The sequence below is a fragment of the Schistocerca nitens genome, chromosome 4, assembly GCF_023898315.1.
Source record: "Schistocerca nitens isolate TAMUIC-IGC-003100 chromosome 4, iqSchNite1.1, whole genome shotgun sequence".
Classification (NCBI taxonomy): domain Eukaryota; kingdom Metazoa; phylum Arthropoda; class Insecta; order Orthoptera; family Acrididae; genus Schistocerca; species Schistocerca nitens.
In genome coordinates, this window is record NC_064617.1 from 862,181,425 (window position 1) to 862,198,257 (window position 16,833).

A 16,833-nucleotide genomic window follows, 5' to 3' on the forward strand; every position below is an offset into this window, starting at 1 on the left:
AACTGTCAATTTTTTTACCCAAAAAATTGAAACAAAAGCATGCACTGCAAACAGTCTTTTCAAGACATCCCGAAACAGCTACATATGTTGACAGAGAATTCAATTTAGAATTCCGGCATGAAATTCTGATTAAAATCGTACGGTACCATTCAGAAGTTATGTTTCCCGCCGATTTGAAAAGTACAATTTCGAGGAAAACGCATTTAAAGTTTTGGGTTACATTCGTTGTAGTTAAGTCAAACATATTTCCAGTCAGAGATCCCTGGACCGTACAGGAGTCCTTGCAGATTCAAAAGGACGTCCTTCTCCATCTTTATCGTGAGCATGGTGATCCTGTGGGCCTCCTGGCTGTTTCCATCTTCCGCTACTATGCTAGCTCGATGAGCTTTTCGTCCATCTTTGTGGAGAAGTTGTAACAGGCTGATCAGATGAAAATGAACAAAATAAAAAAGGTGTTTTTTTATATCTTCAGAGCACAACCCCATTTAAGGTATCACACAAAACGAATTTTTAGATGAGAAATTAAAGTTGTATGAACTAATAACATACACTTGTGAAACAAGGTGAACTGTGAACCACATGATAGAGTCCTGTCACAAATCCTGGGCCTGACCATCAGAGTTCTTCTTCTTCTTTTGCTTATGGCTTTGCCTCGCAGTTAGCGCAGGGTTGGCGTGGTTACAATAGGATTTGGCAATGTTAATTTGAAGGGGTGGCTGGATGCCCTCCCTACTGCCACCCCGTACCCCCCCCCCCCCCCCCCCCCGGGACAGAATCAGTGTACCCCAGCTGTCTGCTTCTAGTGTATATCATGAAATAGTGCAAACGAGTTCCAAATGTCTGCGAATAGTGTAAGTATGGCGGGTTGTGGGGACCAGCCCGGTATTCACCTAGTGGGATGTGGAAAACCTCCTAAAAACTACGTCCAGGCTGGCCAGCACACTGGGCCTCGTCGTTAATCCGCCATGTGGTTTCGGCCTGGGGCCGGTACACCTACCTGAGTCCAGGAAGCAGCGCATTAGCGCTCTCGGCTAACCTGCATGAGCATCAGAGCATGGAAATGCTTTAATGTGCGAATTTTAAACTTCAGGCAAATGTCAGGATAGTTCCTTTGAAAGAACATGGCTGATTTCCTTCCCCATCCTTCCCTAATCCGATGGGACTGATGACCTCGCTGTTTGGTCCACTCCTCCAAATCAATCAGCCAACCAATGACTGGAAGTCAGACGCCAGTCAGTATCAATACATTGCTACCCAACCACCATAGGGTGAGTAAATGACTTTAAATTTGTGTTCCATCATGTGAACAGAACTGATTCGGTCATGTACCATTGCTTTAATGCCTTGTAGAAGCATAGCTTGCATTAATATAGACATAGATATATTAATGAATTACATAAACAAATTAATAAATGGACTGAAAATATTAAGGGAAAAAGATAAAGAATATGTTCTCTCAGCATAATAATGTGGGCTTAAATCAAAGGACTAATCTTGACCAATAAGTTATTCAAATCATACACAAATTTATTCCGAGTGGTGGCCTCACACAGGTTGTTGTTGAGGACAATACAGAAACAAGAAATCAAAATGATTAACATTGCAGAGCAAGCAGAGCGTTCGCAGTCAGTAACGAATGTAAACCAAAAGCATGGAGCCATGCATCAAATCACTTAAACTGACTTAAAATCCTACAGTTCATAAAGTTCACACAAGTCTTTGTACAATAACGAAATTCATCTCTGCTGAAACGTTCAGTTAGTGTTAGCCCATTGGCACTCAGAGTCCCAAACTTTCTCCAGGTCCCAAACTGGTACGACTGAAACATTCCCGCGTCCAAAACCAGTGCACGTCGAAATATTTCTGAGTTTAGAGCAACATTTAAGCCCAAACGACTCTCTGGTCAGGCAAACACTACCGAAAACAAACTCACCAACCAAGAGCCAAAGACCAAAGACCTCAAATCCTGCTCTGTCTGCGTATGTAAGTACCTGGTCATGTGACATGTGACATATTTACTCAACTTGAACAAAAGTCATAATATTACAAAGTTTATAAATTTCAAACATTTTCGACGTATACTTTTAGTTGATTTGCAGTCTGATTGTACATTATCCAGTTTTATAAATAACAAAATGACTGGCATTATTTGAATATTATAACTCACAAATGGAACTGCATAAACCTGGCCAAGTTGATGACCTTATTTAACTTGGCATTGCAGTCCTACGTTATTCAAACAAGAATCTTACAAACATTATGTTATGGAAATTCTTACTAAGGAACATCCAGATAGTGAGCTAATGTGACAAATCACTCATACTGCGGCATATAACAGATCATTTTGGAGAAAAAGATACGCAATTTTTCTATCCTTCCAGCCGATGAAGGATGGTCGCGACTTCTAGTGTTTTTATTAGTAGTTACACTACTGGCCATTAAAATTGCTACACCACGAAGATGACGTGCTACAGACGCGAAATTTAACCGACAGGAAGAAGATGCTGTGATATGCAAATGATTAGCTTTTCAGAGCATTCACACTAGGTTGGCGCCGGTGGCGACACCTGCAACGTGCTGACACGAGGAAAGTTTCCAAACGATTTCTCATACACAAACAGCAGTTCACTGGCGTTGCCTGGTGAAACGTTGTTGTGATGCCTCGTGTAAGGAGGAGGAATGCATACCATCACGTTTCCGACTTTGATAAAGGTCGGATTGTAGCCTGTCGCAATTGCAGTTTATCGTATCGCGGCATTGCTGCTCGCGTTGGTCGAGATCCAATGACTGTTAGCAGAATATGGAATCGGTGGGTTCAGGAGGGTAATACAGAACGCCGTGTTGGATCCCAACGGCCTCGTATCACTAGCAGTCCAGATGACAGGCATCTTATCCGCATGGCTGTAACGGATCGTGCGGCCACGTCTCGATCCCTGAGTCAACAGATGGGGACGTTTGCAAGACAACAACCATCTGCACGAACAGTTCGACGACGTTAGCTCGGAGACCATGGCTGTGGGTACCCTTGACGCTGCATCACAGACAGGAGCGCCTTCGATGGTGTACTCAACGATGAACCTGGGTGCACGAATGGCAAAACGTCATTGTTTCGGATGAATCCCGGTTCTGTTTACAGCATCATGATCGTCGCATCCAGGTTTGGCGACATCGCGGTGAACGCACATTGGAAGCGTGTATTCGTCATCGCCGTTCAGGCGTATCACTCGGCGTGATGTTATGGGGTGCCATTGGTTTCACGTCTTGGTCACCTCTTGTTCGCATTGACGGCACTTTGAACAGTGGACGTTCCATTTCAGATGTGTTACGACCCATGGCTCTACCCTTCATTCGATCCCTGTGAAACCCTACATTTCAGCAGGACAATGCACGACCGCATGTTGCAGGTCCTGTATGGGCCTTTCTGGATACAGAAAATGTTGGACTGCTGCCTTGGCCAGCACATTCTCCAGATCTCTAACCAACTGGAAACGTCTGGTCAATGGTGGCCGAGCAACTGGCTCGTCACAATACGCCAGTCACTTCTCTTGATGAACTGTGGTATCGTGTTGAAGTTGCATGGGCGGTTGTACCTGTACACGCCATCCAAGCTCTGTTTGACTCAATGCCCAGGCGTATCAAGGCCGTTATTACGGCCAGAGGTGGTTGTTCTGGGTACTGATTTCTCAGGATCTATGTAACCAAATTGCGTGAAAATGTAATCACATGTCAGTTCTAGTATAATATATTTGTCCAATGAATACCCGTTTATCATATGCATTTCTTCTTGGTGTAGCAATTTTAATGGCCAGTAGTGTAAGTTGTTGGTATCGAGCTGTATATTTTGTGGGAAACTCTGTTTTATTGCGCACGTGGCAAAAATGGGGCTGAACGCAACGCATCTGCAAGATATTACAATGGGCGGCCGGCCGAATTCTCGTTGCAATGCTTGCTATTTAGACAATTATTATGTACCGCCGGAGTTCGGCTTAGGATACGGGTGCTGCAATTGGCGCCCCCTGGGCCGGGTCCGATCCGCGATTGGTTTCAGTCAGGCCCGCGGAAGAAATTCGAGAGAGAGAGGGAGCGTGGACGTGCTACAACATTCGTTGTAAGTACAATGCTGGGGATAAAAGAATGTAGTCCCCAAAAAGGAAATAAACAGACAGATGTGCACCTTCATATTTTCGCGGCGCAAAGACTGTTCCATAACATTTCGGGCGTTCAGCTGCATAAATTCAGTTTCTTCTTCTAATATTTCGGCTGGATACCGTCCAGCCATCTTCAGAGTGAGCCGAGGTGACTGACGCTCCAGCACTTGCTCCGATCAATGTCTCTGGCAGCTTGTGTATCTGTGGCCGCATGCGCAGTGGTTCGGTCCGCGGGTTTAAAAGGATGGAGCAAGTGCTGGAACGTCAGTCACCTCAGCTCACTCTGAAGATTGCTGGGCGGTATTCAGCCGAAATAGTAGAAGAATAAGTTGAATTTATGCTGCTGCACGCCCGAAATTTTATGGAACAAACAGAAAGATAATCGTCTTCCCGTAATGTTAACGACTGCTGAAAAATAACGTTCTTGTAATTTGGTGGGTATAGCTCAGTATGACTAGAGATCAAATATAAGGATTTAGAAGCAAATGTCACCAGTGGAAAGATAGATGCCTTCTACAGGAAAATTAAAGAGACCTTTGGAGTGAAGAGAACCACCTGTATGAATATCAAGAGCTCAGATGGGAAACCAGTCCTAAGCAAAGAAGGGAAAGCTGACAGGTGGAAGGAGTATACAGAGGGTCTATACAAGGGAGGTGTACTTCAGGGCAAATATTATAGAAATGGAAGAGGACGTGGAGAAAGATGAGATGGGAGATATGATACTGCATGAAGAATTTGACGGAGCACTGAAAGACCTAAGTCGAAACAAGCCCCCCGGAGTAGACGACATTCCGTTAGAACTACCAACAATCTTGAAAGAGCCAGCCATGACAAAACTCTTCCATCTGGTGAGCAAGATGTATGAGACAAGAGAAATACCCCCGTACTTAAGGACGAATATAACAGTTTCAATTCCAAAGGGAGCATGTGGTGACAGGTGTGACTATTACCGAACTATCACTTTAATAACTCGTTGTTGCCAAATACAAAATTAATTCCTTACAGAAGAATAGAAAATCTGGTAGAAGACGACATTAGTGAAGATTAGTTTGGATTTTAGATAAATCTAGGAACACATGAGGCAATACCGACCTTACGACATCGTAAGAAGATAGGTTAAGTAAAGGTAAACTTACGTTTATAGCATTCGTAGACTTAGAGAAAGTTTTTGACTAAGTTGACTGGAATACTGATGGTAGCAGGGGAAGAATACAGGGGGCAAAACACTATTTACAATTTGTACGGAAACCAGATGGTAGTTACAAGAGTCATAAAAGGGAAGCAGTGGTAGAGAAGGGAGTGAGACAGGGTTGCAGCCTATCCACAATGTTATTCAATCTAGACATTGAGCTAGCAGGAAAGGAAACCAAAGAACAATGTGGGATAAGGATAAGAAATAAAACCTTTGAGGTTTTCCATGACATTGTAATTCTGTCAGAGACAGCAAGGAACTTGGAAGAACAGTTGAACGGAATTAACAGTGTCTTGAAAAAAATGTTCAAATGTATGTGAAATCCTATGGGACTTAACTGCTAAGATCATCAGTCCCTAAGCTTACACACTACTTAACCTAAATTATCGTAAGGACAAACACACACACATGCCTGAGGGAGGACTCGAACCTCCGCCGGGACCAGCGGCACAATCTATGACTACAGCAGTGTCTTGAAAGAAGAATATAAGATGGACATCAACAAAAGCAAAACGAGGATAATAGAAAGTAGTCGAATTAAATCAGGTGATGCTGAGGAAATTACGTTAGGAAATGAGACACTTAGAGCAGTAGTCTTGCTATTTGGGCAGCAAAATAATTGATGACGGTCGAAATAGAAAGGATATAAAATATATACTGATAATGCCAAGAAAAGCGTTTCTGAAGAAGAGAAATTTGTTGACATCGAATGCAGATCCAAGTGTCAGGAAGTCTTTTCTGTAAGTATTTGGAAGTCTAGTCATGTATGGAAGTGAAACATGGACGATAACCAGTTTAGAGAAGAAGAGAATAGAAGCTTTCGATATGTGAAGCTACAGAAGAATGCAGAAGATTAGGTGGGTAGTTCACGTAGCTAATGATGACGCACTAAATAGATCTGAGGGCCGCAGGTCACCAAAAATTGTCCATGCCTGGCCTAGGAGATTCGCTTTGGAACCCGGAGCCTTGCAGCTCGTGACAGTTTCGCTGACGTCACGGGAGAGAAAAAAGTCCAGTTTGGTTAAGACTCAGCTAATGGAGGCGTCATCGACGAAACTGTATCGAGAAAGATTGTAATGTACACTACTGGCCATTAAAATTGCTACACCAAGAAGAATGCAGATGATAAACGGGTATTCATTGGACAAATATATTATACTAGAACTGACATGTGATTACATTTTCACGCAATTTGGGTGCATAGATACTGAGAAATCAGTACCCAGAACAACCACCTCTGGCCGTAATAACGGCCTTGATACGCCTGGGCATTGAGTCAAACAGAGCTTGGATGGCGTGTACACCACCTCTGGCCGTAATAACAACCTTGATACGCCTGGGCATTGAGTCAAACAGAGCTTGGATGGCGTGTACAGGTACAACTGCCCATGCAACTTCAAAACGATACCACAGTTCATCAAGAGTAGTGACTGGCGTATTGTGACGAGCCAGTTGCTCGGCCACCATTGACCAGACGTTTTCAATTGGTTAGAGATCTGGAGAATGTGCTGGCCAGGGCAGCAGTCCAACATTTTCTGTATCCAGAAAGGCCCGTACAGGACCTGCAATATGCGGTCGTGCATTGTCCTGCTGAAATGTAGGGTTTCACAGGGATCGAATGAAGGGTAGAGCCATGGGTCGTAACACATCTGAAATGTAAAGTCCACTGTTCAAAGTGCCGTCAATGCGAACAAGAGGTGACCAAGACGTGAAACCAATGGCACCCCATAACATCACGCCGAGTGATACGCCTGAACGGCGATGACGAATACACGCTTCCAATGTGCGTTCACCGCGATGTCGCCAAACATGGATGCGACGATCATGATGCTGTAAACAGAACCGGGATTCATCCGAAACAATGACGTTTTGCCATTCGTGCACCCAGGTTCGTCGTTGAGTACACCATCGCAGGCGCTCCTGTCTGTGATGCAGCGTCAAGGGTAACTGCAGCCATGGTCTCCGAGCTGATAGTCAATGCTGCTGAAAACGTCGTCGAACTGTTCGTGCAGATGGTTGTCGTCTTGCAAACGTCCCCATCTGTTGACTCAGGGATCGAGACGTGGCTGCACGATCCGTTGCAGTCATGCAGATAAGATGCCTCTCATCTCGACTGCTAGTGATACAAGGCCTTTGGGATCCAGCACGGCGTTCCTGAACCCTCCGTTTCCATATTCTGCTAACAGTCACTGGATCTCGACCAACGCGAGCAGCAGTGTCGCGATACGATAAACCGCTATCGCGATAGGCTACAATCCGACCTTTATCAAAGTCGGAAACGTGATGGTACGCATTTCTACTCCTTACATGAGGCATCACAACAACGTTTCACCAGGCAACACCGGTCAACTGCTGTTTGTGTATGAGAAATCTGTTGGAAACTTTCCTGATGTCAGGACGTTGTAGGTGTCGCCACCGGCGCCAACCTTGTGTGAATACTCTGATAAGCTAATCATTTGCATATCACAGCATCTTCTTCCTGTCGGTTAAATTTCGCGTCTGTAGCACGTCATCTTCGTGGTGTAGCAATTTTAATGGCCAGTAGTGTAATTGCAACAGAGGCACAATGTACAGGGTGGCTGTAACTAAACATTCGCTACTCGAGCAAGTGTAAACGGAAAACTATTTACCGTGTAGGTACTCAAATTTATAGGACTGGTGTTGAAACTGTGCGCTGCAGTATTTGCATTGTTATTAGTGTTGTGTTATGACTTGCCTTTAGGCGCCGATAATGGTACGGCGAGACAGGGTTGAAACACAAGCTTCAGTGGACATTACATTTGCAGGCAGCCAAATGGGCCTTCGCTAGATGAGCAGGCTTTACTCATTAAGCTGTTTTGTCAAAACAACAGCAATAGTACTGTTGTTCTTCGCGAGTATCGAAGCATTAAAGGAATGCGGAGAGGTTTCTTTCTGCATCGTGGTTGAAGAAAATTATTTGAATTAACTGGCGATTTGAGAATTGCTCCTGGGAGATGCCGAAGGCCTATTGCGCCACAAATTGTCGAAGTTGTTGCTCCCACGGCTGATAATATTGGGAAGATTGTGCGATCTTCAAGCATTGCACGAGCTGCAGCACGACAGCTGAACATTCCGTGGTCCATCGTTGTTTCGGGCAGCAGTACAGCAATTTCTGGTGTGGTTCCAGGTTGTCGTGGATACAGATGGTTGTCACATTGAGCAACCTTCGTAAACTGGAATGTAAACATGGTACACCGTTAACAAATGTTACCCTCCCAGTGGTTTATTCGTTATTTCTCTTCCTCGTGTCTATACAAATGTTTCCACAAAGTTTCATTGTCCTACGATCACTCGTTCGCCATGAGGATCCTCTCAAGAATCGAAAGTTTAATTATAACCACACTGTATGTGTGTTTAAGAAGAAGACACATTGAGTTTATCAAACAATAGCTAGACTAATTTTCAGCTGGTGCAAGCAGAGCAGCTTTGAGGACTGAGTGTGAAGCCTTAATCGAGTGGAGGCTATGAAGCAAGCAGCCTACATTTATCAACAACAACACTGATCACAATACATCTCTTAATAGCTAACTTCCTTACAACATCGTAACATAATATCATCTACAACATGTTACATTCTAGCTATTATAAAACATTAGTGTACAAGTTGAGAAATCTTTGTTTTGGCATTCAATAAATTACTTACAAAAATTTGTGTATTTGTTTAACAATAATAGAAACAAGGCCATTCTCTTGATGACATCAAGTCCCGTCCAATTCTGTGTCATAACCATATGGTTGCATGTCTGTATGACTTGTTATTGATTTTGTAAACGAATTTTAATATCAATGTTAATAAATGTAATAGCCTTTTTAATAATTACATTGTATATACGGTAATAATTTTAGTGAGATCACTATCACGAGGTCAACGCTATCTTTAGATTTTTCATAGCCTGCTTGGAAGTGGTTCTAGTGCTTTGAGTGAATATTCTAGTTTCAGTTTTTACCATCATCGGTTTCCAGTCCTACTGCTTCACTTCCTTTGGCATGCGATAGCACCTCCTCCCCTACCACCTTGGTGTTCCCCAATAGCTAGGCCACTGCGGCCAGCCAAGCGCCTCCCCAGTTCCGTTCAGAGCTTACAGTTAGTGCAATAACTCAGATGCTCTGCCCAGTGCCCAGTTGCTTACCTGGCCCAGCCACTGCATTGCAACTTGCCAATCACGTATTGCTCAACCAATGTTTTGAATGCAATTGAGTAGCAAAATCGCTGCTCGTAATGTCACAATCTCAGTAAGTTTTTATTTGCTGTACTGCTCTCTACAGTACCAGCAGGCATGCTTGGCCAGCCTATACCTATTCGACTTATACAGTCACTGTCTTTAAACCAGTGATGTCATTGCAGAGAAATGCAGTCACCTTCTTGGCATTCTCTTCTTGAAGCATTCAGCACAATAGGAGTAATCGAATACCTCATATATACTACTAAAAATGTTTAGCTTTACACAGCAAACACTTTGTGACCTGTAGTGCCCTCTAGAATTTGAAATAGAATAATTTCTTATTTTTATTCTTGTGTGACCTGTGATTTGAAAGAAACAGTCTATTGATGATAAGTGAATATTTAATTACAAATGTTTATGCTATGTGATGGGCTGTACTTTGGGAAAGTGCGGGTGAGCAGTTCTCTGCTAGAGATGGGTGGAGCTGCAGACGATGTGGACAGCCAGTCTGTTGTCAAAACTCTTTGTTAACGATCATACCTGAACATAGATCATTTAACCATCGGATAGACTCGTATGGACGACACAGAACTAAGCATATGCGGCGTAGAGAAACATCTGAAATATCTGAAAACAATTAAATCAACAGGGTCGGATGAAATACCAGTTCGAATTTAGAAAGAGTACGCTACGGCATTGGCCCCTTACCTATCTTGCATTTATCGTGATTCTCTCGCCCAGCGAGAAGGGTAAAAGAACAGATCGACGAAATTACAAATCAATATACCTAGCTTCTGTTTGCTACAGAATCCTTGAACATATTCTCAGTTCGAATATAATAAACTTTCTTGAGACAAAGAAGCTTATGCCCACGAATCAGCATGGTTTTAGAAAGTATCGCTCGTGTGAAACTCCGCAGCATATGGAATAAGTTCACAGATGTGTCAGTGGCTCAAAGACTTCTTAAATAATAAAACCCAGTATGCTGTCATCGACGGCGAGTGTTCATCAAAGACAAGGGTATCGTCAGGAGTGCCCCTATGAAGTGTGATAGGATAGCTGTTGTTCTCTGTATGCGTAAATGATGTGGTGGACAGGGTGAGAAACAATCTGCAGTTATTTGCTGATGATGCCGTTGTGTATGGTAAGCTGTCGAAGTTGAGGGACTGTAGGAAGTTAAAAGACGACTTAGACAAAATTTTCACTTGGTGTGATTAATGACAGCTAGCCCTAAATGTGGAAAAAAGTAAGTTATGCGGATGAGTAGGAAGAGCAAACCTGTGATGTTCGAATACAGTACTACTAGTGTCCTGCTTGACACAGTCAAGCAGTTTAATTGTCTGGATGTAACGTTGCAAAGCGATATGAGGTGGAACGAGTATGTGAAAACTGTAGTATGGAAGGAAAATGGTCGACTTAAGTTCATTGGGAGAATTTTAGGTAAGTGTGGTTAAACTGTAAAGGAGACCGCATATAGAACACTGGTGTGACCTATCCTTGAGTACTGCTCGATCTCTACAGCAGTATCAGCAGAGCTTGGAAAAACAAATGAGTTACGAAATGACGTGTAATTCACGATGCTGCCGCTAGGAGACTAGTAAGCAACAATGGCTGACAATGGAAGACTGACAACACAGCAACGATCCGCAATAGTGTTACTTTTTCATGAAACGAAAAGCCTTGTTGTGACTGAGAGGCGTTTTCGACAACAGTTTAACACACGATGGGTGCCTTGCAAGAAGACCATCCACAGGTTGTACGATAAATTTGTACAGGAAGGAACAGTATTGGAAGCGAAGCGACCTCGGCCTAAGCGTTTGTTCGCCGGAGAATATTGAAGCGGTACGAGTTGCTGTACAGAGAAGTCCCGGGAAATCGTGTAGAAAGGCAGCAGTGCAACTGGGAATATCTAGACGCTCCGTTCAACGCATTCTTAAAAGTGACCTCCATATGTACACATACAAGATAAACTGTGCACAAAAGCTCACTGAAGAACACAAACAGCACAGACTACTGTTTGCTCAGTGGGCGGAGGATAGGGAAGAAACTCAACAACGTTTCGTTTTCAGGCGAGGTGCATTTTCATTTAGACGTTGTGGTTAACAAACAAAATGTACGCTTTTGGGCCACTGAAAACCCACAAGTGCTTCATGAACGACAACATTATGCTCCGAGGATTACAGCGTGGACAGCAATTTCCAGTCACGGACTTATTGGACCCTTTTTTCTTTGAAGAAACTGTGAACAGCGAGCATTATTTGAGCATGCTTCGCAATAGCTTCATTCCACAGCTTCTTGCCACTGCCTTGCCCTTCAACACGCAGTGGTTCATGCAAGATGGAGCAAGGCCACATACTGCAAACACTGTGTTGGAGTTTTTACACGAGCATTTCGACATGCGGATCATTTCACTCAGGTTTCCAGCTCGCTTCAGTGACGGACAAAATTGCCCCCCCCCCCCCCAATAGTCCAGGCCTCAATCCATGTGACTTTTTTATTTGGGGGGTACCTAAAGGACAAAATTTTCTCAAAATGTCCACGTGATTTAATGGAGCTCAGAAGACTCATTCTTCAAGCTTGCAGTGAAATTACGGAAGACATGTGCCGTAGGGTAATCACTAACTTCAGTGTTCGTTTGAAGGAAGTTAGGAAACGAAATGGTGGACATATTGAGCACGTGCTGAGTTAGAACAAATCTCCATGGACGGCTATTCATTGTAATATATGTTCCTTTCAGATTGTACTGACAATAAAGTTTATATTCAAAAACAAAATGGTAACACTTTTGGTGCGCCACCCTGTAGATTTGTTACAGATAGGTTCCAACCACACGTGTTAGGGACATGCTTCGGTAATTCCAATAGGAATCTCTGGAGGGAAGGCGACGTTCTTTTTGAGAAATACTACCTAGAGAATTTAGAAAACCGGCATTTGAAGCTGTCTGCCGAACGATTCTACTGCCGCCAACATACATCGCTCTTAAGTACCACCAAGATAAGATACGAGAAATTAGGTCTCATATGGAGGTGTACAGACAGTCGTTTTTCCCTCTCTCTCTATTTGTGACTGGAACTGGAGGGGAAATGAGAAGTAGTGGTACAGGGTAACCGCCGCCACGCACCCTATGGTGGCTTGTGGGGTACCTATGTAGATGCAGATGCAGATAGAACAGAGTATCTGCAGCAGGCGGACAGTGGACGGCAGCGGGCGGTAGCCAGGGGTAGGGAGGCAAGTGCAGTAGGGCTACCCTCGTGATGAACACGTAACTGCAGCCTGGAGATTGGTGGTGGGCGGTGGCTGCTTCTGGACTGACTGGAACTCACTGTGCGGCTCAGACTGTGGGGGTGATGGTAGATGGCTGGTAGACTAGGCTCAGGCAGTCAGACGGTGGTCAGTGCTTCACGGCTCAGAGACAACAAACGTAGCTACATCGTAAGTACAGTGATGACTGGCATGGGCTGCACTTCATAGTAGGACTCAGACATGCTGATATTGACGAGCTGGACCTGGGAGATTAAGTACTGCTGCTTATGGCTGGGTCTGCGGTAGAGCCATACTTCTGTGTCATCTGGAAACCCCTGGAATTGAGGGCAATGACTGGGGTCAAGCTGTCCTTATGCTGCAGTCAGTCATACTGTCGAAGCTTCCTGAAGGCTGTTCCTCTCCCAGGATTTTGGCACGTGGTCGAATTGGTACTGAAGTGGAAGTGTAAGCTGAATTGCAGTATCGGCGGGTGGATTGCCCAGTGGGTAGACTGTGGCTGTCACTTGGTTACGATTCTGGATGCTTTCCATACTGTTAGAGCTTTAGGCCATTGCATTTACTGCATCCTTAGATTACTTCAGTCCACCAGATTACTGCTTAAGAGTCTGGCTATAACAGGGACACTGATTTTTTCATCATCGTTTCTACACAAAGTCGTAGTAAAACACTTTTCATAACTTTTTCTCTTTGCTTGCCCTTCACTTTTCATATTATATTGGTACACTGTCTCACCTTTGTGATTTTCAACCATGGAATTTCAAGGTTTACCTTTGTTTTTCGCTTTTTTCACAACTTAACTTCACTTACCGCGCTTGAGACACTTCGCTGGCCTTGATATGTCTTCTATGGTAATACAAGTTGAAGGAAGGTAAGGGTGGAATTTGGGCAGCTCTACATCTTAGGTGGGCGTAGATAATAATTACTATAACCAGAATTACACAGGCAGCTGACGTGCTAGTTCCTATAGTGATGAGTCAGTGGTGGTGTTCAGTCCGATGGTTTTTCACTTGATTCAGCACGTGTTGCATCGTGAATTGCTATAATAATAATTATAAAAGGTGGCAATTTTATTTACGCACTGTCTTTTAAATATATATGATGGTATACGATACTCAAGTACTAGTGCAAAGAAACATAATGATGCTAAAAGGCTTTAAATACACTCCTGGAAATTGAAATAAGAACACCGTGAATTCATTGTCCCAGGAAGGGGAAACTTTATTGACACATTCCTGGGGTCAGATACATCACATGATTACACTGACAGAACCACAGGCACATAGACACAGGCAACAGAGCATGCACAATGTCGGCACTAGTACAGTGTATATCCACCTTTCGCAGCAATGCAGTCTGCTATTCTCCCATGGAGACGATCGTAGAGATGCTGGATGTAGTCCTGTGGAACGGCTTGCCATGCCATTTCCACCTGGCGCCTCAGTTGGACCAGCGTTCGTGCTGGACGTGCAGACCGCGTGAGACGACGCTTCATCCAGTCCCAAACATGCTCAATGGGGGACAGATCCGGAGATCTTGCTGGCCAGGGTAGTTGACTTACACCTTCTAGAGCACGTTGGGTGGCACGGGATACATGCGGACGTGCATTGTCCTGTTGGAACAGCAAGTTCCCTTGCCGGTCTAGGAATGGTAGAACGATGGGTTCGATGACGGTTTGGATGTACCGTGCACTATTCAGTGTCCCCTCGACGATCACCAGTGGTGTACGGCCAGTGTAGGAGATCGCTCCCCACACCATGATGCCGGGTGTTGGCCCTGTGTGCCTCGGTCGTATGCAGTCCTGATTGTGGCGCTCACCTGCACGGCGCCAAACACGCATACGACCATCATTGGCACCAAGGCAGAAGCGACTCTCATCGCTGAAGACGACACGTCTCCATTCGTCCCTCCATTCACGCCTGTCGCGACACCACTGGAGGCGGGCTGCACGATGTTGGGGCGTGAGCGGAAGACGGCCTAACGGTGTGCGGGACCGTAGCCCAGCTTCATGGAGACGGTCGCGAATGGTCCTCACCGATACCCCAGGAGCAACAGTGTCCCTAATTTGCTGGGAAGTGGCAGTGCGGTCCCCTACGGCACTGCGTAGGATCCTACGGTCTTGGCGTGCATCCGTGCGTCGCTGCGGTCCGGTCCCAGGTCGACGGGCACGTGCACCTTCCGCCGACCACTGGCGACAACATCGATGTACTGTGGAGACCTCACGCCCCACGTGTTGAGCAATTCGGCGGTACGTCCACCCGGCCGCCCGCATGCCCACTATACGCCCTCACTCAATGTCCGTAAACTGCACATACGGTTCACGTCCACGCTGTCGCGGCATGCTACCGGTGTTAAAGACTGCGATGGAGCTCCGTATGCCACGGCAAACTGGCTGACACTGACGGCGGCGGTGCACAAATGCTGCGCAGCTAGCGCCATTCGACGGCCAACACCGCGGTTCCTGGTGTGTCCACTGTGCCGTGCGTATGATCATTGCTTGTACAGCCCTCTCGCAGTGTCCGGAGCAAGTATGGTGGGTCTGACACACCGGTGTCAATGTGTTCTTTTTTCCATTTCCAGGAGTGTACTTACTATGATTTAATCTTTAAAATTTAATAATTCTCCTCCTGTTAATATTTAACTAATTAACTTACGTCGTTCAGATTTCGTAACGCTGACGGCGTTAAAATTTAAAGTTGTTCAGTCCCTGTTTTGTTTTCTTTCAATTGTTGCGAGCCAGCGATGGTGCAATGCTGTTCGCTTTCAAGTCTACACATTTATAAAAATCAGGTCCAGGAAACACTTTTGTGATCACGGTTGCGATTTAGACGGTATTCGCGTAATTGTACTGATTAAGAGTTATCGTTTCCGAAAGATGCAGGTTCGATTAAAGCTGTGTGCACTTTTGCGCGTATAATGAAAATATTCCTAACACGTCGCGTAACAAAAAGTAACATGCGAATAACAACCGTGGTCAAACGAAGAAAATATATGATGACATAAATGTTCTTCGCTGTTATTCAGGACAGGTTTAGATTAAACACCGCAATTTTCAGTCTTTAGAAATCACAAGACGATACACTTTAGAGATATTTGTTTTGAATAACTTGTATTTACCTTTTCTTATACAATATGGTGATTGTCCGCAAGGATTATCTCTCTCTCTCTCTCCTTTTTTATAGCCTTTATACATTCACATTCACCTACGTTTCTAGCATTTGTAGACTTAGAGAAAGCTATTGACAATGTTGACTGGAATACTCTCTTTCAAATTCTGAAGGTGGCAGGGGTAAAATATAGGGAGAGAAAGGCTATTTACAATTTGTATAGAAACCAAATGGCAGTTATAAGAGTTGAGGGACATGAAAGGGAATCAGTGGTTGGGAAGGGAGTGAGACAGGGTTGTAGCCTCTCCCCGATGTTATTCAATCTGTATATTGAGCAAGCAGTAAAGGAAACAAAAGAAAAATTCGGAGTAGGTATTAAAATCCATGGAGAAGAAATAAAAACTTTGAGGTTCGCCGATGACATTGTAATTCTGTCAGAGACAGCAAAGGACTTGGAAGAGCAGTTGAATGGAATGGACAGTGTCTTGAAAGGAGGATATAAGACGAACATCAACAAAAGCAAAACGTGGATAATGGAATGTAGTCGAATTAAGTCTGGTGGTGCTGAGGGTATTAGATTAGGAAATGAGACACTTGAAGTAGTAAAGGAGTTTTGCTATTTGGGGAGCAAAATAACTGATGATGGTCGAAGTAGAGAGAATATAAAATATAGACTGGCAATGGAAAGGAAAGCGTTTCTGAAGAAGAGACATTTGTTAACATCGATTATAGATTTAAGTGGCAGGAAGTCGTTTCTGAATGTTTTTGTATAGAGTATGGAAGTGAAACATGAACGATAAATAGTTTAGACAAGAAGAAAATAGAAGCTTTCTAAATGTGGTGCTACAGAAGAATGCTGAAGATTAGATGGGTAGATCACATAACTATTGAGGAGGTGTTGAATAGGATTGGGGAGAAGAGAAGTTTGTGGCACAACTTGA